General features: G+C 38.2%; 1 protein-coding gene across 6 annotated transcripts in view; it reads left to right on the top strand.

The window, feature by feature from the left end:
* Nucleotides 1-2,868: 2,868 nt before the first annotated feature.
* The window catches only part of SCN7A (sodium voltage-gated channel alpha subunit 7), a 71,519-nt gene continuing 61,036 nt past the window's right edge, over nt 2,869-13,351 (top strand). For 2 of the 6 annotated variants that reach the window (XM_036237016.1, XM_036237012.1), the window contains exon 1: nt 3,372-3,678. The gene's annotated coding sequence lies outside the window, so the exon portion shown is untranslated. The other 4 variants (XM_036237014.1, XM_036237013.1, XM_036237015.1 and 1 more) reach the window with 4 other exon arrangements.

Below are 13,351 nucleotides of genomic sequence, written 5' to 3' on the forward strand. Positions count from 1 at the left end.
AGAAGGCCAATTATAGAACATAACCATTCATCCAAATAGTTATCGGCATCCAAATAGTTGAGATATTTGTTCATGATTATGGTAAGAGTTCAGATGAAGGGGAAGATTGTCAACCAGACAATAAGAATGTCCATAAAGTTAGAAGATGACTGCTATATGAGAAAAAGAAAAGGATGATACAGCTAGAGGTCATATCTTCAAAGTAAGAGTTTTGATTTGTTGGTATTTGGGGAGAATTGTTGGCTCATCTTTTTACACAAGGTTTTCCCAATCATGGATATGGTGATGCAAAGTGAGAATAAAGACCCCAGGCTCATCCACATTCCTGACACTGACATCTTTGGCATTAGAATAACCAGCCTCACTTAAGCAGACTGAAAGCAAAGTAAATCCTCATAGGCCTATTTGATTCAAGTGTAATGTGATAGAGCAGGTTTCTCTTCACCAGGTAGAATATGTGGGTCTAGCGCTTCCACCTTCTGAGTGTATACTTAGCAAACACAGCATCGAACACATGATTATAAGGGTCTTAAGGCAGAAGTGTGGAAAACAAATAGCAACTAACCCCTCCCACTGCACACCACACCCCTCCTACCATAACCCAATCTGAGCAAATCACTCATTATTAAGAAGACAATAATTGCCAAAATTTATCAGATCTAGCCTAATAATATTACCTAATTGTGGTAGCAAAATATTTGCTCTAGAATAGCAACAACAAAAAAAACACAAAAAATGGTTGTCAACTCTTTCTCTTATATTTGCCTATTATTTATATTATTGCTCCAAAAAGCATCTGAAAAGCCCATTCATTGCAGATTATACAAAACAGTACAGTCATCACCTCCTATTCATGGGATATAAATTCCAAGAACCCCAGCACATATCTGAAACTGAGGATAGTACTGAACCCTTTATACACTATGCTTTTTTCCTATACATAAATATCTATAGTAAATTTTAATTTATGAATTAAGAGATTAACAGTAATGCATAATAAAATTGAACAATTATAACAATATAATAAAGTTATGTGATGTGGTTTCCACACTCGAAACATCCTGTACTCACCCTTCTTCTTGTGATAATGTGAGATGATAAAATACTAAAACTATTCCTGAATCTGTGTAACCAGCTCTGATAGTAAATGGCTTGATGTCACTCATTTCAGGAGATGCCTTGATGAAGTCTTCATTTAGGCTCGATGCTTTCTGGCATAACACATCACCCTCAATCAGACCGTTTTTTGTTCATGTCATCCACCCATTAATTTGATGCCTTTTCCTTCTTAATCAAGCACTTAATCACGCACTGTGACCATAACTAACACAAATTTCTTTTTTCCTTCTTCACAATTTCACAGATAGAAAATTTGTTTATATCATGGAACTTAGCAACCTCAGCAGATGATTTTTTTTTTCTTATTAAGTTGAGAACTTCCATCTTTCCACTTAAAGGAAACACTTTATAGCTTCTCTTTGGCATGTCCAAATTTTGCGCTTTGGAGCCCTTCAGTAAAATAAGGGTTACTTGAACACAAGCACTGCGATGCCATGCCATGAAAGTTAATCTGATAACCAAGACAGCTACTAAGTGACTAAGGATCAAGGAGCACACAGTGCGTGATATGCTGGACAAAGGGATGACTCACATCCAGCGTGAGATGGAGTGGGACTTGCACGATTTTGTTATGCTACTCAGAATAGTGTGCAATTTAAGACTTATGAACTGTTTACTTCTAGAATTTTTCATTTAATATTTTCTAACTGTAGTTGAGCTTGGGTAACTGAAACCACAAAAAGAAAAACCATGGATAAGGGGGATGACTATATTTACCTTTATGTCAAATATCTTAAGCTTTAAAATAGTTGATATTATTAAATTTTAGTTTATATTATGTTTGAATGAACTGAAAGATGCATAGAATTTTACTGAGAAGTGATGCACAAGTCAGATTGCTCCAAGGAAAAGATCTACGCACTAGAAAATTCACCAAGGTTGTCACCACTAAGTGTGGGGAAAAGAAGATGGTAATTCATACATTGTCTATTAAAAATAAATCAAGTGGCTATTTGACACTACGAAATAAGTATTGTTAATTTTTAGGTATGGTAATGGTCTTGGGTTATATTTTTTTAATAGTCCTTTTAATTCAGAAGTATGCTAATAAATTTTTTAACAAAATGATATGATGTCTGGACTACATTTAAGCTAATTCAAGATGGAAAGGAGGGTACAGATAAAACAAGATTGTCTACATATTGACAATAGTTGAGGCTGAGTACATAAGATTTTATTATATATTTTTTGTATTTTTGTATATGTTTGAAATTTTTCATAACAAAAATAAACAGACAAAATATATGTAACAGACTCTTTCTGTGATCATGGATGAAACACGCTGTCCCTGACATGGTCTGGACAGAACCAGTGTTAGCTTAGTTCCACTTTCCTCTTCTGTTCTATACATTAGAATATAAAATTTGAATCTCTTACAAAGATACATGATTTCTTTTCTCTTTTCCTGAATTTTATTATCTTTTCTTGGTGTATTACAGGAATCTTTTCGTAAGGAAACTTTACCTTTTCCAAACAAGATAGGGTTATAAAATGAATTTCTGTGGTGTGACAAAATTTCCCAAACATTTTTTTTGGAAAGATGGTTCAAAAGCTCTTTCCTTCACCGCTAAATTACTCTGTTGCCCACCGGTTTTCCAAAAATTCCCCAAATTCATAATTTTCCTTCTGTCCCTTGTGTTTCAAACCACTAGAGTGGGAAAGAAATCTAGAGTGAGGTTTATAGTAGCTCTAGCTCATTTCTTCCTAAACAGCTGCATATCTACACACACCTACACACACACACACACACACACACACACACACACACACACACACACAGCTATGTTGCAGGCTGACAATTGCTTCTGACAAGCTCCACTGGGGCAGCAAAGCAAGGGGAGAGAAAAGGCAACGAGGTAAAAGAACCTGAATTTGTTGTCTTTCTCTCTCTCCCCTTCCTCTCCCTCGTTCACAGGTCTCTCTCCCCGAACCATTCCACCCCACCCCCACCCCTGCCACCTAAATTGCATCCCTGTTCTTCCTCTCCTCTTCGTTTCTTCAAGCCCCGGTCCTCTCCCTGCTCCACCACCTCACCGGTCCCGCTCTTCTCGCCCCTTCCCCTCCCAAGCAGCTGGTGGAAAAGACGTCGCAGCTGCGGCGGTTCTTGCTGCTGCATCCGCTGCCGCTGGTTTCTGTCATCACCCGCCCACGCTCGGTCTGGTTGAAGTCGCGCAAAGGCCTGGGTATGAGGGCGGGGGAGAGGGTGATGTGGCTCAGAGAGGGGAGGGAATAGTGGGAAAGACACAAAAACAGCTTCCAGCGGCGGGCGCAGCATCACTGCGCATCTGGCAGGAGGGGTCTCTGGGTCAGTGGCTGGGCAACAGCCGCAGTGACTCGGTTTCTACCTGGCAGTTCAGTGGAGCCGCTTGCTACCGAGCCTGGGTGGCATCAACTGGTGAGGGCGAATGCGAACCTCGCAACACTTCTAAGCAAGCAGAGCCCAGGAAACCAGAGAGATCCAAAAGAAAGAGAAGCCTGGGAAGAGAAAAGGGCTCCAGCAGGAGCCCAGCTTCTCCGGGTTCCCTCAGGGGCTGGTGGAGACTCATTACGTGGTAGCAAGTAAGTGTTTCGTTGGTTTTTTGGTTTGTTTGTTTTTTGTTGTTTGTTGTTGTTGTTTTTTCTTGCTGTGTGCCCAGTCCCAGGATGGTGATAGCCACGATCTGCCCCCACCAGCCCCACCCCATACACACACCTAGGTCCCCAGCAGATTAAGATTCTGGGTACGCATTAAGAGAGCTACTTTCAAGAGCAGCAGTGGCCTGTGGGTGTTTGCTCTGCATTTTATGTGTGCAGTTTTCTCATCCGATCAGGTAAGCTTCTGAAATCCAGACGTTCTGTTAGTGTAAAATTTCTAGAAACCCTATATAGCCATGGTTTTTAGGTTATATGACACAAAGAATAGAAGGTATAAATATTTATGCAGAATGACGTATACTTCTAAGGAATCTTGTTTCTTATTCTAAGTAACAGTGATTTCAAGATTGGTGCTTTTCATGTAAGAATTGACAGTATAAAATTAGAGGCACAAATGTGATGGGAAATGGTGTGTCTAGTTTAAAAAACTGGGTATTTGGGATCAACAGGTTGGTTTTTTGTTGTTTGTTTTTTTACTGTTGAGCTCTGTAAAATGCGCACCTGCTAGAGGTTTTCTTTTGAAGAGGTGATGATGTATGCGTTGCGACTCTGATTTTATGCTACTTCCAATACTTAGGTTGAAGCAGGACAAATGACAAATGAATACCAGGTGAAATGACACACTAATGGGCTCCCTTTATTAATGTTAATGATGGGGGCAAGTCTGGATATTGGTCAGAAAAATCTCTTGAAATGGGAAGGAGTCTGAGTGGTGTTTTTTTGTGGATATTTTTTTCTTCCTGGCTATCATTCAGGAGAGTATTTTATGGCAAAAACAGAAGGAAGCTAGACCCTTTAATAATATGATCCTGAGCACCATACCTGTTATGACGAACCCTAATTAAAGTTATGTAAAGCAGATAAGCCCCATAAGGAGTAATTAGCTAGTAATTACCTAGCTAATCAATGATGAATTGAAAAGCCAATGAAGAAGGCTGGGATTTAGAATATAACTCGATTTCTATTTTAGTGAAAATGAAGCAAATTTTTTAACCTTTGACTAAGGTTTTTTTGTTCTTATTTGTAAATGACATATCAAAAATATATTCTGATGGGGACTAAATGACAGAAATTACATGAAGGTTCGTGTGGAGGTAATATCATATGTAAACTGTTGCTTGCATAAGGAATTGTTATGTTTTTTATCCATTTCACTATTCTGGTTCTCGTTTTGTCTAGTTAAATATATAAATAAAATGGCTTCAACATGTCTCACTAGAATGCACTAGAGGAAATGAAATTCAAATGTACGTCACAATCTCTTGCCACCTGTTATTCTAACCTGTGAGCCTCCATCTTCACAAAATTGTGTGCTTTGGCTAACAATTCATATATGAACATGTTTGAATACTCTCAAAATATGTTTTACCCTCTTTCCCTTTTTAATTTTAAATTTTATTTTAGGTCTGTGGTCTTCCTTGGGATGAACCATCAAGTGTATTGGATATTGCTGAATTTATTTGATTCATTATTAACATAGAGGTATCAAAGTTTAGACATAAATGCTCTACTCTTGATTTCTAAGATTCATTAAAACACTGCACTCAAGGGAGAGGTACTGTGAGCCCTTTCTTTCCCATCAATGTGTTTAAAAACAAAAGAAGAAAAACCTAAGATTGGACGTAGGATCAGGAAAAGCAGAACAACAGATTCCAGGTGACATAGGCAGGCCCCGGGATCTGCTGCTGCATTATCAGTCTCTGTGAGAGAGTGGGCAGTAAAACCAATGACGTAGGAGCTGGGCATTGTGTCTCACAGCCTCCTGTGGGAGAAGCTCTGCTAGGGTATTTGATATATACGACTATAAATTTTGACCAGAGAGGATAAATGCAGTTCTAAAGCACACTGGAAATGAAAACAACAGTATTTTGCTCAATCCCTTACTTCGTGAAGGAGTCTCCTACTATACCCCAGCCCTAGATCTCATTATGACAGGATCTGTATCACAACCGGGACTCTAAGATTGACCCATAATCCTATCCCTACCACTGTAGACTGTCTCTTGAAAGCTTATGGTGAGGGTGTTAGCATAAAAAGGATGTTCTTGATTTCTGGGAGTCTGGCCCCTTCATTTCCACTAGTCAATATCAAAATTGGTGAGAGGACATCTGTAAATCTTGCCCACCTTGACTAGCTATCAGCAATGCACAGTCACCTACCATCCTATGACACTAGCTTGTATAGACAGATCTCATTTTTCCCTGAGTTTGTTCCTTCTCTTCTATTCGTGTGGGCTACCCAAGGCCAGGTAAGCAAGTTCTTGCCTCTACAATGCTGAAAGAGGGAACCTTTAAGGCTGAAGAGAAAATTTTCATCTAATCGCTTCTAGGGATGTTTTTCAGCTGATCCATATCTCTTGGTACAGCTGAGATCATGATTTCCATGCATTTGTTCAATTGTTGCTATTTATAAACCAAGCTTATTTTGGTTATACACCACGTTGATGGGGAAACCCCAATTTGTCTGGAAATAGATATCCCTGTTGTATCCACAGTATTTCTGTCTGAATTGACTTGGCCTGTTGCTGGCTGAGGATAACCAGCCTCTGTGGTAGAAGCCAGGTGCCAAACTGACTGTATCTGGAACAAATAAAAGCTTGATGAAAATGCTGAAGCTAGGGCCCTGCCCAGGGAAATTATGCTTTTCAAGGTCGAAACTTAGGGCAGGACACTTGGTTTTAAGCTGGAAAATCAAATGATACTGATTTGGGGGCCACAGTCCCTGGTTAAATATATGGTGTTGAATGGACTAATCCTCCCTTCTGCTTTAAATGCCAGAGTGAGGCTCTCAATCCACCAGCCCTTTGCTGTCTGTATTCTCTCAGAGGCTGCACCTGATTACAGACTACCACTTTAGCACTAGTCCATATCTAGTCTTGCTCTAATATGTTTCAAATTTCCTCTCAAATTTGAGAAGTGGTTAAATATCAATATGTTTAGTTCCACATTCAAAAAGCTAGAGTAGTTTGGGAGATGGAAGTAGATCCTGGGAAAGCAGACTAACTCTTTGAGAGCAAACAGGAGCAGAGGTAAATAGCCAGCTTTAGGAGGCCTTCAGGGTTCCAGTGAATATGCCTATTCTGGATTTGTGTGTGTGTGTTCCACAGATCCAGTAGCACCTAAAACCATAGGACAAAGGCCTCAGGGTTGAGTATAGAAGTTACATGCATAACAAGCTCTCCTTTGTATTACTCTAGCAAAGGCAACAATACATTCTTCCCTCTTGAGCTCTTAAATGGCCTCTGGCCAGATTTTTCTTGTTGAAGGTCTGACTGACAAGGGTCACAGAACAGTCAGTTCTGGAAAGAGTGTAGCCTTTCCCCAATATGCTTGTTTTGTTGGGCTGGACAGGCACAGCTTGGAAATTATTGTCATATTCATAGAAACAAGGGACCCTACTATTGAACCACAGTTTGCCATAGAGAAGCTCAAGTGGTCATCTTAAAACCAAGGCAGCTTTTCCTCATGTTTCTGGAACCCCCTTCCTGCCCCATTGCCTTAGTGGTTATAATGGCTCACCCTGGTGAGACTCTGTCTCCCACAGAGACTTATAGTCCTTCATCCCCTCAAGGCATTGAAGCCTTCCTTGGGCTCATTAGTGTAAGAGAATTTGAGACTAGGTGCTAAGATTTTGTCATATGACACTTTTGTCCAATTGGTTGTACCACTCTGAATGTGTATGATCTGTACTCCTCCTCCCTGGAATGAAGACATTTGCAAAGACCTCAGCTCCTGATTATTTTAAATCATCAGTAGAATCCAAGTTTACCAAATTTTGAAGAGAGTTCAGTTCTCAGAACTTTTTATTTAGAGAGAGATGGGACCTGTCCCTTTGGCTTTTGCTGGTACTCGCTTATTTACAAGGCTGTTTTCCCAGTTTTGAATCCAGAATATTTGAATTAAAATTCTTTAGAAACATAACAAAGACAAAATGACAATGAATACTTATGTTTGTAAGAAAATTACTTATTTATAATTTTCTTCTGCAAGATGACATATTCTAGGAATGTGTTAGCTAAAACCGTGAGTAAGGAAGTTGAGTCCAGAATTAAGTGGATATATTGAAGCCAAAATAGACTGACTTGGGAGCAAAAACAGCTGCAGGCAGAACATGGTTCAGGGACAAAGGGGAAAAAGTCAATTAAGGCAGGGGAGATAAACTGTATGCCAGGAAGAATTAAAGAATAAGACTCAGAGAATCAAAGTTAAACAGGAAGTAATTAGCTCAAGTGGAAAGATAATTTAAAAAGAGGAAACCAAGGAGGTTGAAATCAAGGAGAATAGACTGATGAAAAATTCCAGGTGGATGGATGCCATTCTGGTCAATCTGTCCTTTATTCGCAAGCCTTCAATGTGTAAGCTTTCCTTTTCTGGATTTTAGCAATACATACAAGGTAAATTATATTTAAGTCTTTTAGAAATAGTAACTAGAACACAAAAGAATCCCCTGACATCTTTTAAGTTCTTCTCCATGGATATAGCAGTTTAGTTCCTTCCAGGGCAGAAACATTATGTGGTGCTAGCATATCTAACACTATGTATAGAATCCTTACAAAACATTTTATTCAAAGGTGAACAATGCAACATCACAATTCTTAACATTACCTTTTTTCACAAAATAATTTATTTTGGGAATCTTTCCATGCGAGCACAGGCAGATTTCATTCTTTATGATTACTAAGCAGTGTTTCATGATAAAAACCTCCTGGAATTTATGGTGTTAGTTCCTTAGGGTAGGCACTTTGATTGTTTTCAGTCTTTGAAATTAGAAGTATGTAATTAACATCTTTGCCAACATGACTTCTCAAACTTCAGCAAGAGTATCCATAGGGTAGTTTGGTTTGGGGGTCAAAGAGTACATGCAACTTTGTTTTAGAAACTGTTGCCAAGCAGTCCTTCAAACAAAATGCACTTACACTCTCACCTGAACTGTGTGAGGGTGCCAGCTGCCTCCATATCTCAGCCTGTCAAAAGTCGCATCCACTAAGAGTCTCAGTTATGTCTCTGGAGCTTTACTGTTAAAATTATTGATTGTTTTCATCTTATCCATAGCTTTCAGAATCTCATGAGTTTCAATCATCTTTCCTCACAGTCCTCTGCTTCCTAAAAGACAATGATAATATTTTCGTATCCTCTATAAGAAAAAAAGCAATGCATCTAATATCGTTTGGGTTCTATACCCTAGGGAATAAAAGATGATAAAGAGATCTAAAGGAAAAGGCTCTGCATCAAAGAATTTAGCTGTGAGTCATCACAGAATGTGAGAAAAATGAAATATAAGCCATAACATACCTACGAAGTACAGTCAAATAGCCCCAATGAACAAAAATGTCAATATAAATTGGTCTCTTTGCTAAAGCAGGTGTGGTTTTCAACAATATAGATTCCACTTAATAATCACATTAACTCTGCCTTTTTTACTCATGCATATAGTACCTTCTAGTCCCATTAATTTGTTTATCAGCCTTGTTGTTACTATCATTACTTTTGTTTTAAATGAGAATTATCTGAATGTGATTGTTATAATAGACAATGCATTGTCCATGGCTGATAAAAATAATAATTTCTTCAAAATAGTTTGGAAACTAAGTGAGAAGTCATTTTACCCTTTATTTTCTATTCCTTGTCAGAATGAAATTGGCATTTGAGATTTTATCCTTGCTCAGTGAATCCACAGCCTTATTTTTTTTTTACTTTATTTTTTCCTAATTTTCTAATTATTTTTCTCTATGGCATATACCATTTTAAGGTACCTAATTCTTTTGGAGAATTAATAACTATATGTAATCTGGTATAGAGTAGAATGTTTTATAGTTCTCTTTGATAAAACTAATCTAGCATCTGTTTCTCAACCCTAGGATCAAATCTAGTTTCCCAGAAAATGTAGATTGATTATTTGGATGCTGTGGTTTCATTCCTTAAGGTGGGAAAAATGAAAATGAGGAAGATGTGACTGTCCTGGATAGTCACTTCCTGAATATCCACAATCCGTCTCCACAGCCTGACTGGATTACTGGTAGACTGTTCTCTGGGAATCAAACTGAGGGACAGAGGAAGCAATAGGGAGTAGGAGAGGAGAGAGGAAAAACATTGACCTCTGTCATCTCCTTTTTTTGCTGTCCTTCATTATCTCCAAGAAGATACAGCTGCACTTTTTGATACAGAATACTGTTTATACAGCCTCCCCTCTGGGAACTAAGCTACACAGAGGCTGAGCATTGGCTCACTGATGGTAGCCATGTCATTCATCATCCAACTTGGGATACTCTTGGAAAAAAAAAAGAGAATGCCATTAATAATTAGTTCTCAACAACGAGCATTAACCCAACTGTTTCTAGAACCCATGACTTCTAATCATGCTACATGAATAGGAGATTGGGTATGTTGTAAACAAAAGGAAAGAGTAGAAGGAAAAAGAAATTTATTAACTTGGAGCAAACGAGGAGGAAACAGGTTAAGGTGAATGACCTAATTGTGTGTTTTTTATTTCAAACTTTAAAGCCATTTTTTGCCAGGACCTCTGTAGCAGAATGGAAACATCTGGTAAGGTCATTGCTAAACAATCTCCAAGAGAATGAAGAAATTCTAGAGCTGAGGGAGATGAGGTACCCAAAGAGGTGAAAAGAATTGAAGATCTTCTGGATAAGTAATGTTCTAGAGCAGATATTTGCCTCAGCAATTTGCCTCAGCAATTATGATATATGCTTTATCTCTCATACTTAGGATATCAGACAAGAAAAAATAACCAAAGAAAGTGTAATGATGTCTCTACCTGCTTTATAAAGGTGATTGAGTAAAGCTTAGCTATCATCCAAAGGAATCTTTCTGTCTGGCAGGCTGAATTAGATTCATCTTAAGGACTCCAGCCCATATTTTAAAACGATCTATCTGGGTTGGACCACTTGCTCCTAGGGTTTCAATATTAGCACTAGGAGATTTCTAATATGGTCAAGAGCTGGTATAATTCAAATCAAATGCCCTGAGAGAATTTTCTTTCTTTATAACTCAGCATCGGGGTGTTGATCACCGGCCATCATTCTTTCACCTTCTCAGTCCTCTCAGAGACCTCAGGATTCATGAACTGCAGATTTCACAATGTCACATCTTGTCAGCCACCCAGGGTCTGATACATTGCTGAAGGTTTTATACCCATCTCAAGCTAACCCAGAGCCAGACTAAGTGCTAGAGGTTTACGTTTGGCCTTATGTGACAATTGGTTCAGAACTCCCTCAACTGGTCACAGATTTAGGACAAGGTTTGTGAATCTATGGGCTTAGTTATACTGCTCAGAACCTGGACAATAATGAAGCTTCAAGGAAATCTAACAGTTGCACTGTAGATTAAGAGGATGCTCAGGGAGATCAGCTGGTTGTGAATGGTTGCCAAGAGCTCCAAGGAGAGTTCCAGTCCTGGATTTTATTAAACAGAAATTAAACAGAAATGAGATCAGGTGTTGCAGTCAGGGGAGCCAGTTACATGAAAGACTTCAGGGTTGAAGGCAAGTTATAGAATTTGGTTGCGTGACAAAAGCCCCTATGTATTCCACTGTAAAATGGCAAAGGTTATTTTTCTTTCACTTATTGAGCCCTATTGTGGCCACCAGCCAGGAATTTTTGATAAAGGATCTGACAAACTGGGTTCACCAGAAATATAACTTTAGAAAGATTCTGGCTCCTCTACAACTTTCTCATTTTGTTGGAGTTACAAGGGGGTAATTCAGAAATCCTAGAGGCCAATTTCACAAACAGTAAAAGTTTGAAGAACATCTGGAGAAGTCGAAGACCTTGTTTGGTTTAGAATATTGAGTGAGATCACTTTCCCAGAGTCACTGGTAGGGAACAAAAATCTTTGTTGTCTTAGAAGATCCAAGTAGGAATATTTAAGGCAGAATCAGCTTTACTTTCGTGTTCTTGGCAACTTCGCTTTGTGTTGTCTTTATCGCTGTCATAGTGGCATTTGATAGTGAGTCAGGAGACTCCCACTGGGATCCTGTCTCCAGTGATCTGCATTCCTTCCTGGTGTTTCAGCTGCCACTAAGTTTTCCTTCTGTTTATTGTCCTTAACAAATTTGCAGTCAGATGCAGATAGGGAGACTTCGTTATTGGCACTGATTGTGGACTTCTAACCTTATTGTGTATACTGACTGTCATTCTGAAGCTTAGTGCCCTAGACTGTTCCCTCCCTCAACAATACATTAATTATTATCAGATTATTAGAAAATTTGACAAATACTCTGTAGAATCCAGGTCCACTAGTATTGGAAATGATTTTAATTTCAGTCTCTATTGCTCTTAAAACTTAATAATTTTCAGAGACGAACAGGATTACTTTTTATAAGTCTGTCTCTCATTGTCATTAAATTCAGTGATTATATATTATTAATATTTTCAGGATTGCTGTCTGTCATAGTGGTTGGCACTTAATAAATATATGTTCCACAAATGATTGCCAAATAAATGAATGTCAAAAGCAAACACCATGGATAAACACATTGTCTTACATGACATATCAAATTGCAAGAATAACCTTTTAAGGAAAAGTGGAGCTCACTTTTTAAAATATATCTGAAATTAAAATGTTAAAATATAGAATTAAAGGTAAAATAGATGATATATATGAGATATATGATATATATCTTATATCATATATCCCAGATTCACTGGTAGGGAACAAAAATCTTTATATAAATATATATAAATATAAACATATATGTGTGTGTGTGTGTGTGTGTGTGTGTGTGTGTGTATTTCAATAATATATTTCAGTGGAGTCTGAGAGGGGTTGGGACAAGGGAGCTAAAGAAAGAGTTGACCAATTAGGAAATCTGAAGCCAATGAAAAGCACAGAACTTGGACCGAGAGTAGGTCAATCCTAGGTCAGACACACATACTGAGGACCCTTAGCCAAAACTGGCTGAACTCTGGGCAGAACATAATTGCAGAGAATGTGAAAACAAAAGATATAAATCCAAGGCCATTTTAGTCAGAAAAGAGCAAAACAATCTCAGGAGGAAGAAAAAGTTGGAATAAATAAAGTGATAGGGACACCAAAGAGATGCAAGGACAAGAATAATCCCAGCATATAAATTAGTTATGTAACAAATGAAGTGAAATCTGAGCCGGTTTTGGAGATTACAGCTTGTATATTCGCAGGAGTAACATCTCTTTCAATCAGTTGTTCTGGTAGCTGCCTGTCATTTAGTCCTCCCACCTACTCAAGTTCTATGCTTGGGATTTCAATTCATCAAGTAATAATTGTGACATATTTTGAATTATATTTATAATAAAAAGAAATATCGTTATCTTCCCCTAAACATTACTGGAATCTTGGACTTTAAAGAGATATATGTTTTGCCATTATTTATCCAGGAGTCAACAATTTCAATTCTTAGAGACATATCTCACTACAAGGAAATAATGGGACTTGGGGTTAGGGAGGAGGAAGAAGATCTATGAAGAGCCAAAATTTTTATAGTATGGTTTGATTTTTTTCCATTGGAAATTTTGGGCTGCCACCCCCTAGCCATTAGTATGGTATTTACACATAGCAAGTTAGATAGGAATTGTTAGAAGAAGAAGCGGGTAGAAGCAAGAAATTTG

This window comes from Rousettus aegyptiacus, unplaced genomic scaffold (assembly GCF_014176215.1).
Source record: "Rousettus aegyptiacus isolate mRouAeg1 unplaced genomic scaffold, mRouAeg1.p scaffold_m13_p_2, whole genome shotgun sequence".
NCBI classification, from domain to species: Eukaryota; Metazoa; Chordata; class Mammalia; order Chiroptera; family Pteropodidae; genus Rousettus; species Rousettus aegyptiacus.